The sequence below is a fragment of the Anguilla rostrata genome, chromosome 7 (assembly GCF_018555375.3).
Source record: "Anguilla rostrata isolate EN2019 chromosome 7, ASM1855537v3, whole genome shotgun sequence".
NCBI lineage: Eukaryota > Metazoa > Chordata > Actinopteri > Anguilliformes > Anguillidae > Anguilla > Anguilla rostrata.
Genome location: NC_057939.1, coordinates 38,028,388 through 38,050,325, shown reverse-complemented (window position 1 = coordinate 38,050,325; position 21,938 = coordinate 38,028,388).

The window sequence follows — 21,938 nt, the reverse complement described above, 5'->3', positions numbered from 1 at the left end:
TAGTAGTTGAAACTACTTCATATGGTGCATGCCACCTAAGAAAAAAAGAAGAACCAACACAATTTAAAAACTGATATTCACGATTGATATAAATAATACAAATTTATGAATGAATGTCATACAATTAATATGATCCAATATATAAAACCATGTGGAAGCATAACTTTGCTTTCATGGACACTACTCTGCCCAAAAAGTGGGAATAAAAATAATACAGAATCCAATTTATGATTAGAATTCTGACATATATAAGGAATACTAAATGATCACTGAGATAGTTGATGGCTGACATAGGGCCACAAAGTACCACTCTTGGAGTATTTTTCAATTGTTAAAAAAAATAATAGATGAAACAACTTGGTGGGAAGGATGACCTTTATGCATTGTGCACCAGCGACCCCTTCTGGTGAATTGGGTGTCGATGCAGTTTGCCTGTGCAAGTTGCATATGAAGCATGCTGCTCCGATACAGTAATTCTGCAAGCTAAGCTGGTGGACTGCGGAGTAAAACAAAGCAGAGGCTGACAGCATATTTTTTTTTCAGAGGAGGGCGCACGCTTGGCTGCTTGTCTGAAAAGTTACTTTTTACTTTCAGTTTTCTTTCCTTGGCTTCCCGCCCAGGAACACCTGCGTCTGTAGTCTCTTTGGGCTGCAGCACAACGGGCTGTCTGACAAAGCAATATCTGTGGCTTGGGGACGGGGTGCACCTGCGCGATGATGTCAGCACTCCTGTCTTGGCCACGGTCACCTGGCGCGTGGCACACCCACAGCTGAAAGATATGCCCGTCTGTCCCTGCGCCAGAGTACTTGCTGCACCCAAAGTACCTTCTGCAGCCAGACAATCACTACAGCAATTAGAAAGGATCAGAAAGCCTCTTTCAGGAGATCTGCAGATTAAATATTTGCATTGTCTGGATAATTACATCTGCTAATTGACCAAGAAAATGTAAGTAAGGTTTTGTTTGCAAGTTGCGAGTGCAGCTGTCCTTCCTAACAAATTACAAATACAAGGTCTAGTAAACCATTCTAAATGCAAAAACAAAACATAAAATAACAATTCTGTCAGTGGAGCACAACAGAATGACATCATAGATGCTCTACTAATCAATAGTGGGGTACAAACAGACAAGCAAAAAAACTCAATATAGCTGTAGTGAACAAAGGTCATTCAAAAATTGATGTCTTTGCCAAGCGCCAATTGCATTAAACATATAATGCTAGAACATGATTTTTGTAGAGAATGGCATCACATTGAGTTGATGTTCTCCTTCAAAATCACAAAGGAATTTTGTTTATAACTCAGACTGCAATGTAATATGAACATACATGCATTCCTCAAAGGATTTACTCTTGAGGTGAACAGCATTACATTTTTACACACTGTTGTGAATAATGCTTACAGTGCCCGATAGTTAAATCACAGATAGTTACATTTTAATGGGCTCATATCAACGATGATTAAAGTAATAGTCAAATAACAAGTTGTTTGCACACTAGCACAAAGTAATTGTAAATACAAATAATCAAACTGATTTCCAAGCAGACTTATTAACAGTTAAAATAATAGACACTCGGAATCACAGGCAAAAACAACAGTATACAACGGAATAGAAATAGAATGAAATACAATACAATTTGGAAGTCTTAAGATCAAGAATCAAAAATAATTTTGGGGATTATGAACAACTATCAAAGATACCATAAAATTTGTAAACTTGATATGCCTGCATTTACGTTTATGAGGATAGAACAGTAATTCAGATGCAGTCTGCAGAATGCCTGGAGAATAACAGCAAAATGGCAAAATTTCTGCTGTGTTTCACAGCAGGCAGTTTCACTGCTCATTGCCCCAATTTTTATTGACCCCAATCCGTCACAGCAAAAATACGGATCCTCAGCCAGAGACTGGCCATTTTGGGAAGCTTTAGAAGGGGTCACCTCAAATTAAAACTGGTAAACATATGAGCTCATAGGATTTCAGAAACACTGCTTTATGTCCAGCCTTCTTCCAACTTAGCTTGGGAAGGGTTGAATGAGTCATTTCGCATAGTTATTAGAATGATTTCACATGACAATAAGAAGTACACAAAGAATCATTGTTGCATGATTCAGTCATTATCCACAAGCGGCAAAAGGGTTGCTCTGCTTTGACCCAGGGACCTTGGGAAACTTATATTAGATGAACTGGTCCTTATTTGTCTATTGGCAAAAAAGTTCCACACAAGTTTTGTTTGTTCCGGATAATGACACTGCATTCAATTCAAATTAACTGGAAAAAATATATAAAGTTACTTTTGCTCGTCCATTCGCTGCAACATATACTCCTGAATTCCCCTAATACATACTGTTTGAATATCATTTGAATGAACAAATGAATATTATTATTATTATTATTGTTGTTGTTGTACTTGTTGTTGTTGTAGGGTGGCATGGTGGTACAGTGTCACCTCACAGCAAGGTCATGGGTTGGTATCTCGGCTTGTGGCCTTTCAATAATAGTAATAATAATTCCGGGTTCTAATGAGAACACAGACATTTCTATTTAGCTTTTTCCTGTTCTGTAGATTTCTTCTGCATTTCTCCAGTTAAATTTTAACAATTTTGATAGATTCAGGAAAAATTGTGTGAAAACACTTGGTCTATTTCAATTGAGGACTGTTGTAATACTTTTTGGATAAAAGTTTGGATCAATTACTATCGATTGATTGGCTTGCAACACCCATACACTTGCATTTTGCATCCTCCATCTAAGGATGTGAAAAAATGGAAATGTACACTGATGATTAGGTGAATGCTGAAGGATATGGTTTATAGGTCCCACACTAAAAATACATGAATGAAGAAACACATTTAAATTGTTGTTTTTGAATGAGGTCCACGTACAACACAAAGTGTTCTAATCCATCTAAGTCCATCAGTTACCCAATTGCTACTGGTTTAATAGTATAAAGTAGAAGTCTTGATATTTTTGCTTGTCTGTCGTGGTGGTGGCTTTGGTCTGATATGCTTACTTATTTGTCTTTCTTGAAGTCACATTGATATTTAGGAAAATATGGTAGCTGGAGGTGTACATCTTTCAGGAATGTTCCTTGAAATATAGTAGAATTTGAATGAATGTTTCTGTCACTTTTGTTTTTTTTCCCTTTTGTTTTCATGACGATTTTGGGAGAATATAATCAAGATTTTCCTACTGTGGAATGAGCCTAGTAACATTCCGCATAAAAATAATAATTGAAAAATGTTAAATGTCTTTTTCAATACCATTCTGTGCTTTTTGACCCCTAAATTGCTGCTTGCAGCTACATTTAGTTTTATGTTATTGGTTGCATGAAACAATCAACGCATGTCAGTATTAGCTTCTGAGACTCACAAGTCATACTGGAAGCTCATACAGAGAGCAAGTCTCTTTACAAGAGGGACAGTTTGCTATGTTTAACTCCAGGTGGAGCCATTGTTATACTTTTACTAAATGTGTTTCCGTACTGTGTTTTGGGTTTATAAAAATGTGTGGACATATACTATATGCTATCAGGCATATGCTATGATTTATGACAATACCTACATACAAAATGGTTATTGTACACCCCCTTCATTTGGTAAGCCAAATAGGTTTAATCTAACAAATGTTAAGAAGTCGAAAAAGCTCCCTGTATAGGCTACAGTTACAGCCAATAAGCAGCATAATAAACTTTATCCCTTCATCAAGGCAAATGCGGCTACCTGTGTAGAACTCATGGTCCCACCTCAATTACAAACAGGCAATGTAAAACTTTGGGACATAATACATCAGCATGGGGGGTTGCTGGGTGACTAGTCCTGGTGAGACACTGTTCTTGTGCATGGATGGTCCCCCACGGTCTTGGTATGTGCTAGTGCTGTAACTGCCAGCCCCAGAGGGCAACACAGAAGTGGCAGCCAGGGAACAAAAGAGTTTCAGTCGGTTGACATTCAAAAATGGGTCTCATTGTGCACTAGTGACCTCTATTGGTTGATTGGGCACCAGCAGTCTGGCTTTTGAGCTGCACATGAAGTGTCTTCCTCCAACTTGTAGACTGCGGTGTGATACGCAGAGGAGATACTTCAGAGGAGAGCACATGCTTACCTGTGCTTTTCCAGATCAACAATGGAGGCTACAGTAATAAGTGCTGATTATGAGTACTCTAGGGCATTCCAAAGTGGGAGACAAAGAGAAAAAAGCCTGAAATGAACGCATCACCAAACCTTATCACACACCAGATTCTTTGAGACAAGAACTAAGTTAGTAAGTTCACTCCAAAATGGCTTCCTGTGCAGATGGTTGTTCGCAGAGAATGGCCAAAACAGCAACTTTTAGCCGGATAACTTGGAATTCAAGCACAGATGCTCCATTCAACGTAGTGTGAGGGCATCTTGGTCTTGGGTTCTGCACACCTGTACATTAATGAGCAGAATCATTCTAGTCACTGCTTACCAGGTCTGATAAAGGTGCCAGACACTGCAAACAGAATACAAGTGGACAGATAATTGAGACCATCCTAGATGAAGAAACTGGTGCATAACCTAACTGGTATGTGTTCCCGTATCAATGAACAGAAATCTAACTAACACCAACAATGTTTGACCGAATGCCATGCCCAACGTAATTTTAATAAGATTTACAACATGAAAAAACATATCTAACTGTATTTTGTTAAATTGCTAACATAATAACCATACGAACTGAACCAAACACAGTGAATTTTGCCTTTAACACTCATGATAGCAGTAATATAAACGGTTTGTCCTGGATTAGGGTTACATTTGGTTCATGATAATTGAAAAATGAAATATAAGACGAGAGCCCAGCCAGTCTCCCCCTGATGAAAATTCAGTACCCCCCTGAACCCCAACCCCGCACACAAACAAGCCAGCTACCTCCTCTCCTTGGCCTGATGCCCCCAACCTCCAACCCCCACCCGCTGATTTATAGATAATAGTGGTGCCCCCCACCCAGAGCTGTGGACCCCCTGAAAGTGTTCCCCATTGCCCCCTCCCAGCAGAGATAGAATTTGGCCCATTCATTAGTCTAAGTGGATGAAGCTGCCTAATAAGGGCTCCCTTCCCCTCAATAATTGCTGTTGATTGGAGCAAATGAGACCCTAGTTGCCAGACAGGCGATTCACGACGAGGATAATCCAATTCCCAACTCAAACTAATAGGATTTTTACTCTGGGCTGGCCTCATGTCCGTCTGCGAACTCTGGCTGGGTCCCTGCGCCCTGTCCGCTTCCCGGCCTCTGGATCATATCCGCGCGCTCCCCTCACGCCCCCCTGACACACACAGATACACACGCGGCCCTCTGGACAGGACCACATCCACCCCCCCCACCATTCCGTGACTAATCCACCCTATATGGCAAGAAACATCAAGACCATTTGTGAAGATTAATGTTTACTGAACAAATAAAGAATGGAGAGACAGGCTCTGAAGGAAGGAGAGGTCTTGGGCATGGTTGGGCACATCTGGGCTGGGAGAAAGTCACAGTCGAAATGCTAGCCACTTAGTCTCCATTGCTCTATCCCGGTCACTGTAGTGTGTACTGATGTATATCAGAAATGAGGTTTTCCCACACTCATACATGTGTGCATGCAGGCATTACATACACACACACAGAATCCAGAATCTTGTCAATAACCAGCCAAAATATTTTACATGCCATGCCTTTTCTCATCTCTTTCCACAGGTTACCAGTATCGTGACACGGATAATTATGGTCTTAGCCTACGTGGCAGCAAAAGGAAGAGCATCCTCTTACCTACAATGGTTTATCAAACTTTAGACCAGTACAACCCGCAACATCTGGTCACCTTGCTACCCTTTTTCAAAAAGGTCCATCTTCCCAGGCATTTCTTTTCTCTAGCCCCCCCTGTGGTACAATATGCTTCCTGCAACAGGCAAGTCACTGCACTGCCAAAAAATAAAATATTAATGGGTATTAACTGACGACTTATGGCTTTTCTTGTGGGAACTTTCATTATTTAAACCCATGAAAGGAAGCGGAATATCGCAGATAATAAACCATTTTCTCCGCGGAACTTATCTTGAGCAAAAACGAAATTGCCGTTGACAACTGCCCACCGTTACGTTAACGCGGTTACCACCTCAAAGGTCATGATCACTGGCTCCAAAAGTGGGCCCCATTTCCACATTTGGACTTTGTCATTAGAATGATAAGGGGACGTGCTGGTGCCTAGGCCCCAAGCCTAATGAAACTCCACTCCATTAGTGCCGAATCGGACAGATTGCTCTCCGGGAGAAATGAATTGAGTTTTTTGTATTTGTGAGATCATTCTCCCTCCATTAACTGCTATTTATCCCATCTCTTCATCACGGCTAAATCGCGTTAGGCAGCCATGATTAGCTGGGGAGGCCTCCCTTCTTAAGTGGTAATTGGGTTTGGCGGCTCGGCTGATAGCGCCATTAGGGCCAATAAAGACCCAGTTTGGCTCGCTGAGTGGAACAGATTCTTCAAGACTAGACGGCAGATGGAGCAAGGGGTCAGTGGAAGAAAAAAAAAGTTTGAGCGTCTCAAATCTCAAGTACTTATTTTTTCCCCCACTTCATTTTAATCCTTATTTTGCCCTCACGGAAAGGAACCTCAAAATTGGCTGTTTTCATTTTGTACATCCTGGATTCACTAACAATTCTTTTGTTGAGATCCTAGCACCTGTACAAGTGAAATAATATTACAATTCTCTGTGGGTTACTTAATACGGGCCAGTGACTGGATATTGGAGAAAACTGTTAAAACAGTCAAAAATGGTTTGCCACTTATAATTCACCTAATTGAGATTTATATTGAGCTACTTGTCTCCATACAATGTTAGAGGATACATTTACAAAGATAACATTCATTCTCCGTCAGAGTGTAATGTTACTTCGTCACTTTGAAAGCAAGTGGTCTGAACTGTCAATGAAAGCCCAACTGGTTTGCTGCATTTTCTAGATTGTTAACACGGTTGAATTAATTCAGAGAAGTTTCAGAGGTAGCCTTCAATGGACTGTGTGCAGAAAAAAAAAAAACTTGGGTATGGATGGTTATTCACCATGTGATTGTCCATCTGAGGATAAAGATTTAATGTTTTTCATGTGGGTGGGCCTGATCTGACTTTGAGGCCATATGGAAATTATAAAGGTTTTGTAAGTTTTGTAAAAGTTTGTGGGTGTGTGTGCATGCGTGCGTGCGTGCGCGTGTGTGCGCGTGTATACATGTGGGTGAGACAATTCACTTCAGTGGACTGTAGCGCTGTGTTTCCCGCTATCCCTTCCCCAGGGAAACTCTAATGAGAAAACACTTCAAATGAATTATGTACAACCATATTTAATTATTCAACTTGAGGCATGCACCACCAGTGACTTTTGGGAAACAAGTCTGATGTCATTTTGGACTTTATTTATTTATTTACCTGCAGAATGTTTTATCTGTTGGTTTATTATTTTGCATCAAGATATACCTGATATGTGAAGCATTTGCTGTATTTTTTTTTTGCATTTTGGAATAATGACTCTAATCACTTTTTTTTTATAAGTTTAAGCAGCATGATTTTCTGAACATCTTTGTAGTAATGTGGATTTTCTTTAAAGTGTTTTCACTTTAGTGCCGTTCATAGACAGTCACAGACTATGTGACAGCAGTGTGGCTGTGGATATATGTAAAGTATGGAGTATGAAGTTGCATGACAGTTACCACGTGTAAATACTCCTCGATCTTCCAATGTAGTGTATATATAGATGCAAATGTTTCAACATGTGTTTAATGTCCTTGAGTTGTCAAAGCAGAGTGCGTGCTTGTGTATGCATAGACTTGTGTTGCAGGTGTGTGTGCTTTATACATGAATATTTGTGTAGGTGTGTGTGTATGCATGTTGTGTGTTCAAATGCAGAATGTGTCTTGTATACGCTGGCATGTTTTCTATGTATACATTTGTGATTATGTTGCACATATGTGTGCGCATGTTTCGTTTTGTGGAACATGCATACACGTATACCCACAATGAATCTTTTGCTGATGTGATGATGATGATGTGCATGTTTGTGTGTGTGAGAGAGAAAGACAGAGAGATAGTGTGTGTGTGTGTGTGTGTGTGTGTGTGCATATATGTGTCGTCTACAGGACATGCCTGTATTCAATGCACATTTCAGTGAGTGCAGGTTCAGCTCTGCACCAAGGGTTTAACAAGTTATACTGTCCCTTCCACAGTGGACACTCAAGCTTTTAAGGAATTTCCCACACTTATTTTATTTGTTTCTACTTGCTGGGATATTTTTTTAGAAGGACTGAAAGCATTTTCCATCTTTAACGTAAAAGATTTGATGTCCCAGGTAAATGTTGATATTCTAGAGTCAGGATGTAAACAGCAGTAAAAGGCCCTTTGTCCTCTCTTCACCACAATGAATCATTGCCTTTGTGTTATCAGGGTCCACTTTGAATGATCCCCAAGGTGATGTGTATATGTCCCCGGTTAGCACTTACCATAATACGATGAGCATTCAAATGGTAATACCCTTTCATAGCTTTTAACATCTATGCTTTGAATTATCTCCACGTATGACTTCCTCTCTGTGCCAGCATAATAAAATAATTGCCATTTTCGAGGCTCCACAATGGCTACCTCATCATTCTGTTTTCAAGGAGCGCATTTCTTTCTGCAGAAATTGATGTCTGGATGGCTATTTGCTCCCCTCTTCTTGTGTATGCTTATTAAATGATCTTGTTTTCCCAGCATAAGGGGCCCATTTCATACAGAAAGGCAATCTTTCAAATAGGGGGGGAAAGTAATGTTAAAAAATAAGAGGCCATCGATCTTAATAGGATTGTGCTTCCCTTCCCTTTTCAAATGGAAACATGGCAGGAACCGACAACATGAGCGGAGAATAAAAACAACTTTAGGACTTTCTCCAGAGACCGCGGTTAAGAGAACTCTCACAATGGAGGCACGGCTCGCTGAATGAGCTCATGCTTTCCGTGGCCATAAACAAGCTGTTTAGACATTGTGGCGTTGTCTTTCCCCTCTCCCATGAAATGGCTAATCCTTGCATTGACAGCACAGTAAATTAGTCATTTAGCAGGAATCTAGTCAGAGCTCTAACCTGCTGCTATACTGTAGCTCTACAGTAAGGGCTGCTGACTTCAAAAGTAGGAGGAAAGGAGAATGGGTCAGAGAGTGGATCCTAAAATGCAGTATGAGAAAAAAAGTCATGAAAATTATTACAGGAGCCAATTTGAAGACGGGTACCAACAGAAGGTAATAATTCATTTATAATAATTTAATTACATGGGTGATGTTGGGGGTTGAGAATTCACTAGCAAGAAGTCTGAAAACAATACACCAAGCTCTCTGGTAAAATAAAAACAATAAATAAATAAATGACATTCAGAACCTTTGCAGCACTTTTGGTGTGCGCATGTATTTCTTTTTTTAAAATAAGAGAGTGCTGTTTTTGAAACAGCACAGCGAAAGTGGGTCTGATTGCCGATAATGCTGGAATGCTTTGCTGTACTCCCCCTGGTTTCTGTCAGCATGTGCTGCTTTTTCTCTCCCTTTCTTTAAACTGCTTTGGGCCCGAGGTTCAAGACCGGACCAGCAATATCAAGAGCTTTGCTTCGTACGGTGGCCGCGACGTGTCAACGCTTTGCAAATTCGAAAAACACAAGCGCATTAACGGAAAACACAAAAGCAAAAATCACAACACAAATGCAAAAGCCACAACATAACAGAAGTGAGCAACAACGGATGTTGACAATGAAACGGGCCGACTATTATTGCTGGCGGACTATTAGTGCCTACACATGTGGAAGAGGAAAGTGTAAGTGAAACATTGTTCGCAAGCTAACTATGATTACTATCGCTATGTGATTGTCACAAATGAGCAATGTTGTTCAATGTCTTTATTTTTTCATATTTATGTACTCTGCCATCTAACGTTAGGCTATTATGAAGCTAGCTATGCAGTAACGGGACAAACATCGGAAATTAGCATATGCTATAAATGCTGTGATACAAAGCATTGGATATTGTTTGACAATAATCTATGTTTAAATGTATCTGTCCCTATTGAATAAGCATTAAATAATGTTAGCATTACGTCATTTAGCTAACGTTAGTCAATCAGATGAATGTAACCTAAGCTGTACCCATGTATGGAGACATAGCGATATTACGCCGGGCACCCACCGCACGCGTCGCGTATGCGTCGCGTAAACAGCAGGGCGAAGCAGCACGGCGCGACGCGTAGGGTGTCTCCACTGGTTCCGTTTGTGTCGCGCAAAGGCTTGCGTAAAAGCTATATATTCCTAGTAGCTCTCGCAGTCTGCAGTGGGCTTTTACATCGTGCATTTCACGTTTGTTCACGACTGTTGATTATGGGTTAAGTGAATACTTTGGTGAGAGACCTTTTTCAGTTTGTTAATTTGGTAATATTTCGTTAACTCGTAAATAGCCTACGTGAGAAAGTAAACGCTTTCAAGAAGTACCATAAACTTAAATCGCAACGTAGCCTGCATAACAATCAATCTCAAACTGTATTAATTTATTTGCTTGGTTAACAAGCGTGCCAATTTCATGAAGAATATGTAATGATCATAATAATAATAAATAATCCGTAATCAACCATTGGGAATTCCCGTGTTGTCTTGCCATTCACGTCAAAACATTTATAGGATCAGATTTAGTAAAATCAGCTAATCATGAAAAAGTCAGTAACAGTTTTAATCTTGAAGGGATATGAACACCACAACGCCATGAACACCGGAAGCTTTGAAGTACAAGTGCAATAAAGGCTTGCTTACAACTTCATTTATAAAATAGGTGCATTTTCATCGGCAAGACCACTAAATAATCTGATTTTTTTAAAGCTCTGTGGATTATCTGATTTTTATTAACAAGCCCTTTTTGAAAGCACGGCGAACGAAGACATCGGAGAAGTCAAATAGGCTGAGCAATGGTTGGTTAAAAACTATCTTCCAATACTCGAGCTAACAAACCGCTGCTCGGTGCATTCCCTTCTACGTCACTCAATAGCCTACGTCTTTCTGTGGTGTATTTTCAAATTTACCCCACCCCCTCCGCAAAATAAGACAGCGAAACTAAGTTTGCCTTTCCCCCAGGTTCCAGTTATTTATTTATTTTTACAAAACGAAAAGGCTTGTATTTTTTTTTAGCTGCTTAAAAAATATCTGGGAGGTAACTAGGGACACACCCCCAGTAATATAAGAATGAAATATAAATCAGAGCATGTATACCTAGCATTTTAGAGCATATTTCTGTGTATAAACAGGCCAACGTGACGCGCGACAAGCCGAAAAAATAGAACAGAAGCGAAAAACTACGCTTCAGTTCGCTTGTGTCGCGCGAGCTTCGCAGCCGGTACGCGACGCGTTCGCATCTGGTGGAGACGACGTCGCCCGCTGCCGTTGTAATAACAGTACTTCAACTACGCTTCAGTTACGCGCGTAATACGCGCGTAGTGCGCTCGCGGCCGATACGCGTGCGGTGGGTGCCCGGCTTTAGGCTAACGTTACAGTGAAAGTAGATGTAGAGAAACTGTAGAGATCGTTCTATGCAAATGTTGTGTATTTTTAAACACGCTCAAGCAAGGGCTAGCAGACCTGGCGTGTAGGCTAGGCTAGCCCACTCTCAATCCATCATTGAACCAAGTGCAAAGGAACATTATATTTAGTCTGTCATGTATGGAACACCAGTTTTCAAATGAAATAGCTGAGTAATTTCCTTGATGACCCAATAGTCTAGATGGTAGATTACATAAGTATGAAAATATAAAGACCCCCTTTCTTCCTGGCTCACTGATGTAACAACTGGTTTAAGCTCATCTTAACTGGTTCAAGATGGCCTTAGTTGGTCATGTACCAGCTCTTGCTGACCATCAAAAGTCATGTGAAAACATACTTTAAGATGGTCATCAAGCTGGTCAAACAAACTGGTCAAGATGGTCAAACAAGCTGGTAAACCTGGTTAAACCAGCTACCAGCATAAGCTGGTTTTTAGCTGTTTTTTTCAGCAGGGATAAGAGGGACACCAGAAGCTAAGGTGGAAAAAGTATAATGGTTTATTCTATGTACAATAAGGAGTATGGTGCAGAAATAGGCTACTATATGGGTCTGTGTATGCACCAGTACAAATGTATTAAGCTGCAAAAGGGGGTGGCATAAAAATATTGTGAGAAGAGTAGCTACAGCCCCAACGCCGCAGCTTGTTTACTAATTTTGCTTTGTGGCTGCATGCAGTTCAGAAAATCACCTGGCGACCCCCCAAAATTATTGGTGTTCCCCCAGGAGGGTCCCGACCCACAGTTTGAGAACCAGTTCCATAGGTTGTAGCCTAAAACTTTGCTTCCCTTTGTCTTTTACCAGGTTATGTTTTGTCCATTTGGTGGAGTGAACCTTCAACCCGTTCTGTTTGTGACTCATGTGGCGGAAATGTTCGATTTTTAAGGAGGCTTCAAGATGAAGGTATATTTTGTTCGGACAGTTGGTCATTCTCTTAAAGATGATGGATTTTTTTGATTGATTCCTTTTTACACCATACCTCTAGTTACACACCCTCAATGTTTAATCTTCTTGATGTCTCCACCACTTTGGTTGTATGATGTTATTGAATGATTTGAGATTTGTTGCTTTTCTATTTGTATGTATAGCCTCTAAAGATTGGTGATTTGATGTTTTTCCAAGTATATACATTGCCTCTTTATATATTTGTGCTATTTTACCTTGTCATTTTTTCCCATTGTCCAATGCTAATAACGTTGTGGACCTGTTTAATATTTTAGCTACCTGTTGCATCAGTGGTAGAAGTTTATTGGTTCATTTAGAACACCACCTAGTGTTTAAAACAGTGTAATGATCTCCTTTGTACACCATAAACCACTCCTACCAATCACCTTAATTGAAGATGGTTCATGGGAGTTCTAATTTAGACTCTCTTTGTTCCTTTAGTATTCACTCACTTAGTTTTTAATCTTTTTTTCAATATGCCAAATAAAGGTATTTTATATACATTAATTTTGAAGAGTGCCTTGGCTCCTTGCCTTCTTTCAAGTCTTGTACACCCCAATACCAAAGAGCACCTTCGACTTACTATGTACACCCATTTAACCCAGGTAGCGCTCTCAATACAGTGACTTTTTCTTAGTACCAAAACTAGTTTGATCTCTCAATATCTGGGTAATTACCAAATCACCCACATGCCAATTTAAACAATCAATGATAAAAACAAATGATAACACAAGATAGTGCATACAGTGGCAAGAGTGTTATAGGGCTAGAGTTGGTTTTGACACTTATTAACTAGCTCTGTTCTTATTTGTGTATCTATTACTTCGTCCTGTTTATTCACCATTCAGTAAAAATAGAAAACAAAGTATATGAATGCAGTGCATCTTCTAGTCTCAAATATAGTGTCCTCATTCCTACCCCTCAGATCCTGAAGCTACAATGGTGAATGAACTTATCCTCAAGTATTTCACACAGGGCCACAGTTATGAAATAACAATGGACTTACTGGCAATTAGGACGGCAACTAACGACTATTTTGATAGTTGAATAATCTAGCGATTATTGAAACGAATAATCGACTATTTGGATTATGAATCGCACAATTACTCAATGGCTCTTATTTAGCTATCAACAAGAGGGCAAGTGTTTTTGTTCTTGATTCTAGAATCCTGTGTAGATATCGAAATGCACATTGAAATGCATTTATAAGGCTATAAATGCATTTCAATGTGTTATAAGGCTGTCACTTTTTCCAAAAGTTAAGTTCGAACGAGATATCAAACCAACCCACAAATCGTTCGAATTAATTCGAATGCAACCCACATTAGGCACGCACGCATAGACATGAGTTGTAAAAAAATTTTGCAATTTAGAAAGACAGTATAAAATTCTCCGGTGTTCTCTAAACTTGTGCACTCAGCAGCAACACATTCTGCAGGCGTAAACGTCGCCATGACAACGATACAACAACGTTTAAGATTGTAGGGCACATTTGGAATGTGAACAGAAATAATAGGTTGTAAATAATAGGTTATTGCTACTCTGTATGTTCAACGCCATTAACAATTCATTGATCAAGAGAAAATGTATTTCAAAATAGAAAACGTTACAGCGCATAACGTGAAGTAACATGGCTTTTAACATTGACATTAGATAGCTAGTAAGCTAACTAGAGTGAGAGCACGCCGTGGGGAAAAAGACTGTTATGGCCACATTGGTGCTTAAGTGATAAGCTTATGTTAAATAATAAAAAATAAAATAAAAAAACGGTTATGGCCACATTTTAAGCTGAGTGACCCAGATAGCAAGCGACTCCGGGCCGGATCTGTGCCCATTCTGGCCCGAAGTCAGCACTGCCGGGCGAGATTCGGTGCAGATCCGGCCCGGAGTACCTGGCTATCTGGGGATAGTTCAATGATAAAAAGACATGTATTTGGAAAAATGTTTTAATTGACTAATGACCAACTTTTTGATTTCTAATGCCCTTTTCATATTTCTATGTAATGTTTTATTGAAATATTATTTTTGGGAGTTAGAAATGTAATTTGCGATTAATTAAATTAATTAATCAGCATATCATATAATTAATTTGATTAAAAATTTTAACTAATTGACAGCCCTACTTTAAATACAATGTAAACAGAAGAGTCCGCGGTCTGGGAATTTTATTTTTATTATTATTATTAGTTTTGTTATTTTATTTTCAGTAGAAACAATGTTTGAAACAATGCCTTCAGTGTGGCTTAATGTACGCAAAATGTGTAAAGTATACAGCTGGTCTTCATAAAATCGAACAAACTAAAGAATATGGTGTAGTCATCAGTGTTGTTTGCTACATAATCATAAATGAGACTTCCACACTACTTTCCTGACATTTAATTGATGATGTATTATCTTTCAAACCAAACTACACAACACAACAACATGGATATCTGCAAAACCGGCCCAAATGTTTGTCCACTACTATTAACGCAGTACAACTGCAAACCAAAAGCATTTTATTTTAACAGTAACTTTTACCACACAGGTAATTCAATGACAATCTAGTAGAGGTATCAGATGTCACATTTAGAAAGAAAGGCACTGTTCTAATGTAAACAAACATCATGTGGGTCTCTAAATCAGTGTCACGCATTACTTCATGTACTGTAGGACAAATTAGTTGTGCAACAATATTTTCAGACAAAGCTACATGTGAACAACACACATTAAGGTTCAGGAGCCACATATTACTGGAGCTGCTGAATCAACGTGTGAAGATTCTCCAACACCATCACTGGTACTGTTCAAGATAGGTTCAAATAGCTGGAAGTCGAAAAAATATATCACAGTTACACTTAAGATTTGATTGACAGAATCTACAATATAAGAAATGTCAGTATCTCTCATGTGATGAGCATCCTGACCCAAACTGGTAAAGGGCATACCATCTCTGACCTGCACTTAAGTCATGTAAGCAGGTACAACATGGCAAATGTTACACTCACTACTGTATCAGCCAAATTGAATTCTACAGCACTTCTGCTTTCAATGATCACCACTGAATCAGATGAGTCTGAGGAGTCTGAGTTGAATTTCTGAGCTGTGAAATACAAGATCAGACATGAGATTTTGAATGAATCTGAACAGTGGACCAATTTACTTGAGAACTAATCAATTTAAGAGAGCTCTTCTTGTTTGGTTATTAATTTCAGAATCACTTCCATTTGGTAAGGAAATCTTCAGCCGTACAAATGTACACTGTGATGCGTTGGTACGCCTCCCCCAATGCCTCCTTGTAGTGTTGCAGACAGAAGGCTGTTTCTGTCCCTGGTATATTAGTTATCTTCGTACCATCAGGGTAGAGCAGGAGGTAGGGACCATCTTGTAAATTTTTGTTGAAGTCCTTCATTTTTTTTTTTGGCAGCTTTGAGCAATTGCTCTGCATCCGACCCTGGTTGCACTACAAGGGGTAGTACCACTCCTCTGACAAGTTTCAGCACTCCACCCACCATCCTCATAATGCCTACTGAAATCTACAGAGAAACATAGAGGTAGGCTACTGTAAACAGGTTAATTGACACACTAAAAATACATGACAGAATGGACTACCAGCAAAATGATTAGCCTACATCAGCAAAGAGAAGTTACCTTCACATATTTTTCTTTCAGTGTTTTTTTTTTCTTTTTGAAACATGATTGTCTCTCCTTCTCTTTAAAACTCCGGAAATTCCGGAATGAAGCCAGTGCACTTTTTCCTGTGCTTCCTGCTTCAAACAGAGTCCAATCAAATATCATTAGTGCATAGATCACTGCTAATCCTGTTGTTCACTTATCCAGTATTCTGATCTATACGCATACAGTATAGAATGTGGATAGCCTAAGCCTAATTAAAAAATAAGTAATCTTTGAAACGTTACCTTCACTTGTGCCATGCTTATCGGCATCATACAGGAATGTGATGTTCTTGCCACATGAACTGCAGAATGTCATTTCAGAATACAGGTTGAATCCACAAAAAGGACAATACATTGTAATCTGTAATAAAACAAATGAAGTATCATTAGGCTAGTGCCCAGAATGTAGGAGTGGGTGGACCTTTCTAGGGGGTGTTTAGTCACCGGAACCACTAAACATGAATGGTATAGCACATATAACACTATGTAGGCCTCTATTGACTTAACATGATCGAAAGGGAACAATGATAAGATTAACGTATTGTTTATCAATGTGCTCTGCATCCTGTACCGCATCACCATGGCTAAGTAGAGTATAAACAATGTTAACCTTTCTAGTGAAGTGGGTGAACATTTTTGCATTTCAGAGACATTTATAGACAGAATCTTTGTAACTTATGTATAGGAAATCACAATAAAATCACAGTAAATGCAGCTGTGTGCTTAACATACAAAGTCATCCTAAATCTACCCTACCTATTGAAACCAATTGTGGCCATCAACCCTAACCTCTTTTGCACTGGACACTGCTTAAATCGTGTTTGTTCATCATGGCATTAGGCTCATGCTGCCTTGTTGACTACAACTGTAATTTACATCAGATTGAAAAATTGAGGCTTCTATTCTATAATTTTATCAAGGAAATTACTCAGCTATTTAATTTGAAAACTGGTGTTCCATTCATGGTAGACTAAATGTAATGTGACAAATTTAAGCTCCCTATCTGCTAATCTTTTGCACTTGGTTCAATAATGGATTGATAGGTCTGCTAGCTCTTGCTTGAAAATGTTTAAAAATACACGACATTTGCATAGAATGATTTCTACAGTTAATCTACTTTCACTGTAACGTTAGCCTAATATCGCTATGTCTCCATGCACGGGTACAGCTTAGGTTACATTCATCTGATTGACTAACGTTAGCTAAATGACGTAATGCTAACGTTACTGCATAGCTTGCTTCATAATAGCCTAACGTTAAAGAGTACATAAATATGAAAATATAAAGACATTGAACAACATTGCTCATTTGTGACAATCACATAGCGATAGTAATCATAGTTAGCTAGCGAACAACGTTTCACTTACACTTTCCTCTTCCACGTGTGTAGGCAATCCGCCGGCAATAATAGTCAGCCCGTTTCATTGTCAACATCCGTTGTTGCTCACTTCCGTTGTGGCTGACTTCCATTATATTGTGGCTGACTTCAGTTATGTTGTGGCTTTTGCATTTGTGTTGTGGCTATTGCATTTGTGTTGTGATTTTTGCATTTGTGTTTTCCGTTAATGCGCTTGTGTTTTTCGAATTTGCAAAGCGTTGACACGTCTCGGTCACCGTAGCTTCGGCTGAAAAACCATCAACAGTATGATTCGGAAAAAGAACAGGAGGCTCTTGCTTTGTGCTCATTAGGAAAAGAAGAAATAAAAACAAAAAAGATGAAACATTCATATTTATCTTTAACACACACACATGCACGCACACACACACAAACTCATATGCATACAGTGCAGTCCATAAGTATTTGGGCAGTAACACAATTTCTGTTGTTTTGACATTTGACCAGCACATAGGATTTGATTATAAGGTTAAAGTGCAAACTGTCAGTTTTACTTTGGTATTTAAATCCATATCAGGTGAACCGTGAAGGAATTATCGCCCTTTTAATACATAGTCCCTCCAGTTTGGGGAACCAAATGTAATTGGACAACTGGAACTCAGCGTTTTTTTTTGTTTTTTTTTGGCTAGCTGTGGATTGTTGCATGATAGGTTCATGCACAAGAAAGGCCAAGAGCTGGCTCGTTTGTCTTCATTGATGATGTTACTGCTGATGTCAGCAGCGTGCCTGTCAGAAAAAATCACGTGACAAGACTGAAGGTAAAAATCCCCGAAACCAACAGGAACTGAAGATGGCTGTAGTACAGGCCTTGCAGAGCATCACCAGGCAACATACCTAGCATCCGGTAATGTCTATGGGTCACAGACTTCAAGCAGTCATTGAATGCAAAGGATTTGCAACAAAGTACTAAACAGGACCACTTTATTTAAGATTATGCTAATTTTCCTAATTACTTTTGGGCCCCTAAAATGGGGGTCTGTGTATAAAAAGGCCTGTAATGTATCTGTATGAATACCTTTACCTGAACACTAGAAAGGACAGAGCTGATGCCATCAGATGTTTATACTTTAAAAAGCAAATTACTCCAATATCGCAACCCTCCTCCTTCCATGACTTCCTAAATAGTTAAGCTTAAAATTCAGTTTTTCACTGAAATGCTGACTTTGAATAAACTCTGAATAGATTACAGGACAGCAAAATCAAGCAAAATCAAGCGAGCAAATGGGACCAGAAGAAGCACTGCAATTGCTGATGAATGAGCTGTGGGGAAATTACATGAAGTCGAAGACAGAAGCAGCAGCCACCAAACCAGTCACAGTCGCAGCATCAACTCGCACACCCATCACTCCTGGGAAGAAAATGCAGTGCCAGGTCGGCAAATTCAGTCGGAATAAGGCTAAAGACATCTGCGTGAAATGTAATTGGAATGATTAGCAAGAGAAGAGAGACGGTACATATGTAAAAGCTCAATCGAAATAGCAGAAGCAAGTGCAAGGAGAAGAGATCAGAATTCCTTATCACTGAGGAAATGACTTGAATATTGCACATGTATTTCTATAACTACTTTCTCCATTCTGTGTTTTGCACATTTTTATTGATTTTATGCCTCTAATATTCCGTGGTGTATTTTCCCTTACCTATGTAATAAAATTGATATAATTTAGATGTAAAAATGTTGAAATTGATACAGTCATATCATTTATTTCAAGAAATTAGTTTTGCAACATAATGTTTCATAATCTTTATGAAATTAGGTCAATGCGCGTTCTGAAAATGTGAAAATGATGCTGTAATGCTGGATGAGCCTGACGCAACTGGGTATCATCCTTGGTGGTTTAAGGTAGTAAAAAAACGAAACAAGGCCTTTCTTGTGTTATGGGTATTTACAATGAATAGTTGGATTTCCTTAATCTCTTTTGGCAAACCCCCTAGTGGTCGGCATGCCGGCGTGCTGAGATTACTGAACTCAGACATTCAGTGCTACTGCAACCAAAGTATGAGTTAAAGTGCATCTTGCAGGTAAAATTTTTACGAAATTTTTATTTACACCAGATAAAATGTCATCCCACCAAATTACGGCTTGGTGGTGCAGCATGACCCATACCTATACAACATTGAGAGTTTGGCGCTTTTCAAGGCTACAGAAATAATCACAATATTACAATGACCTCAGCTCTTAAAAACATTAATTTATATACCTTTTGACCCCATTTCAGCAGACTGAATTCACAAACAACCTCACACATCCACACAATAAAGCCCCAAACTTAGGGGATTTCACATTTTTTCCTTTTTCTTTTTCCCGCCTGATTACATAAACATAAATGCTCCAGGCTCACAAAGAATACGACTCCCCATTGGACATTTAGTCAATAAAAACATTGGATACAAACAGATAAAGGACATATATATATATATATATATATATGCACACGTTTGAAAGAACAAAACTTTGCACCCCAGATGTCAGCTTACTTTGTAGCGCTTGGTTTAGCATGTTTGCTTTTGGAACTATTTGGAGGTGTGACAGACCCAGGTTCAGATCCCCTCTTGGACTCAAGTGACCCTCTAACTAATTACACTGGCTTGCTGGCTAACTAACTAACTGCAAGATAATTACTTCTTCACGCCAGGTATATCGATTTTCTTTAAGTCAAAACGGTTCACGTTCACTGCTGCGCTTGGACTGATACAAATACTTTTAAACTAGGGTACTGTAGCTACCCAGCAACACCACATTTCTAAATTAATGTTAGCTAGCCTTATAGATCCTTTACCGACAAACAAACAATTTGAAGATCTGTTGTGTACAATAGTCCATTAAAAACACTTCCATTTAAAAATATGACATACACTTTCATTTACTTGTCATTCATGGCAATGGAGAAATGGTTGAATCCATGATTGTGTGTTTCTTTCAGAATGTAGGCTTGTGTGTGTTTGCATGCATTTATGTTAATGCATGTCTGTCATTGCCTACATTTATATATGCATTACTGTTATCACTAACTCATAACAAACACAGTACAAAAATAAATGATATCTGATTAAAAACATGTTTTCAATGTACAAAAATGGCAAGTTACTCACACATACAATGCACTGTCTATAAGTCATTCATTTAAACTGGCAAAATCTAGGCCTGCCATTAAAAGTATTGATAACAAAATCACGCCAAGTTACAAGAAACAACATTAGCTGTCTTACCTCACACAAATTGAACAAGCTGTATTCCAAAGCAATGCTACTCAATGTTTCCTAAATTGTTTTTAGGAAACATTGGGGACAAATCAGAACCAGCCACTGCATGACGCTTGTTGTCATTCACTAGAAACTAGAGTCAGTGAATGAGAGTGGGAAGTTGGAACGACTTCCCACCCTCACTGCTTGACTTGTTCTCATTTGCCGAAGTCTGAATGAGAGCAATGAAGGAACCGGTGAATGAATCCATAAAAGAATCCTTTTATGGAACTGAATCAAATGATTCAAGGAACCGTAATGTCTGCCACTATAGCAGGCTAATGCCTGGTAAGAATGTCCAATGCAGATCCTACATAAATAAGCCTATAGTTACGCATGCTTATTGCTGTATCCAATCAGGGGCTAATACGTCCAAATGATACCTGATCCGGAACTGGAATGATGTAGCGAGTGCAGTGGATGCAATCTGTTACACCGGCACACAAACAGCTGGTTAAGTGAGTAGCAGCCAAAGTCAACAAAAACTTAGACACATACACATGCTACCTGAATCTCTTTCCTTTATGTGACTTGTAAAACGCTGAAATATTATATAATGACGTCAGACTGACACTTCTGAATTCCTTATCAGTATGGCAGCCCAAATCTCTACAGACTGCCACGTAGGCTGCACCTGGTTAATAACACCCTTTCTTTGCTGGTAATCAACCCACGCCTGACATACCAATAACTGTACTTACCTTTATATAAAGGAAGACAAGCTCATCAGTGGTGGTCTTGCTCTGAAAGACTCATTCAAATTGCTTATTTTATCCCTCCTTTTGTTCTCGGTCCATGTCTGACTTGGAAATTGATCAAGGTTTGCCATCTCCAAGAACATTCCTACCTAAATGTGCCTTGAAGGAGGGAGGAGCTGGGAGGCTATTTTGTGTTTTCCCTCATTTTCTTCTTTATCAGTTTTCTCATCTTCTACCCCTCCTAAATGTTTCTGCCATTAAACATTCCAGTCCTTCATTTATTAATGCACCATCTTGGACTATACCTGCTTCAACCAATGGCACTACATGTGCATATATAGTTCAATGGTCAGTGTCTCTTCATATTAGGAAATGACATAAAACATGACATAAAAGCCAATTAAGTGCATATGAGGTGTT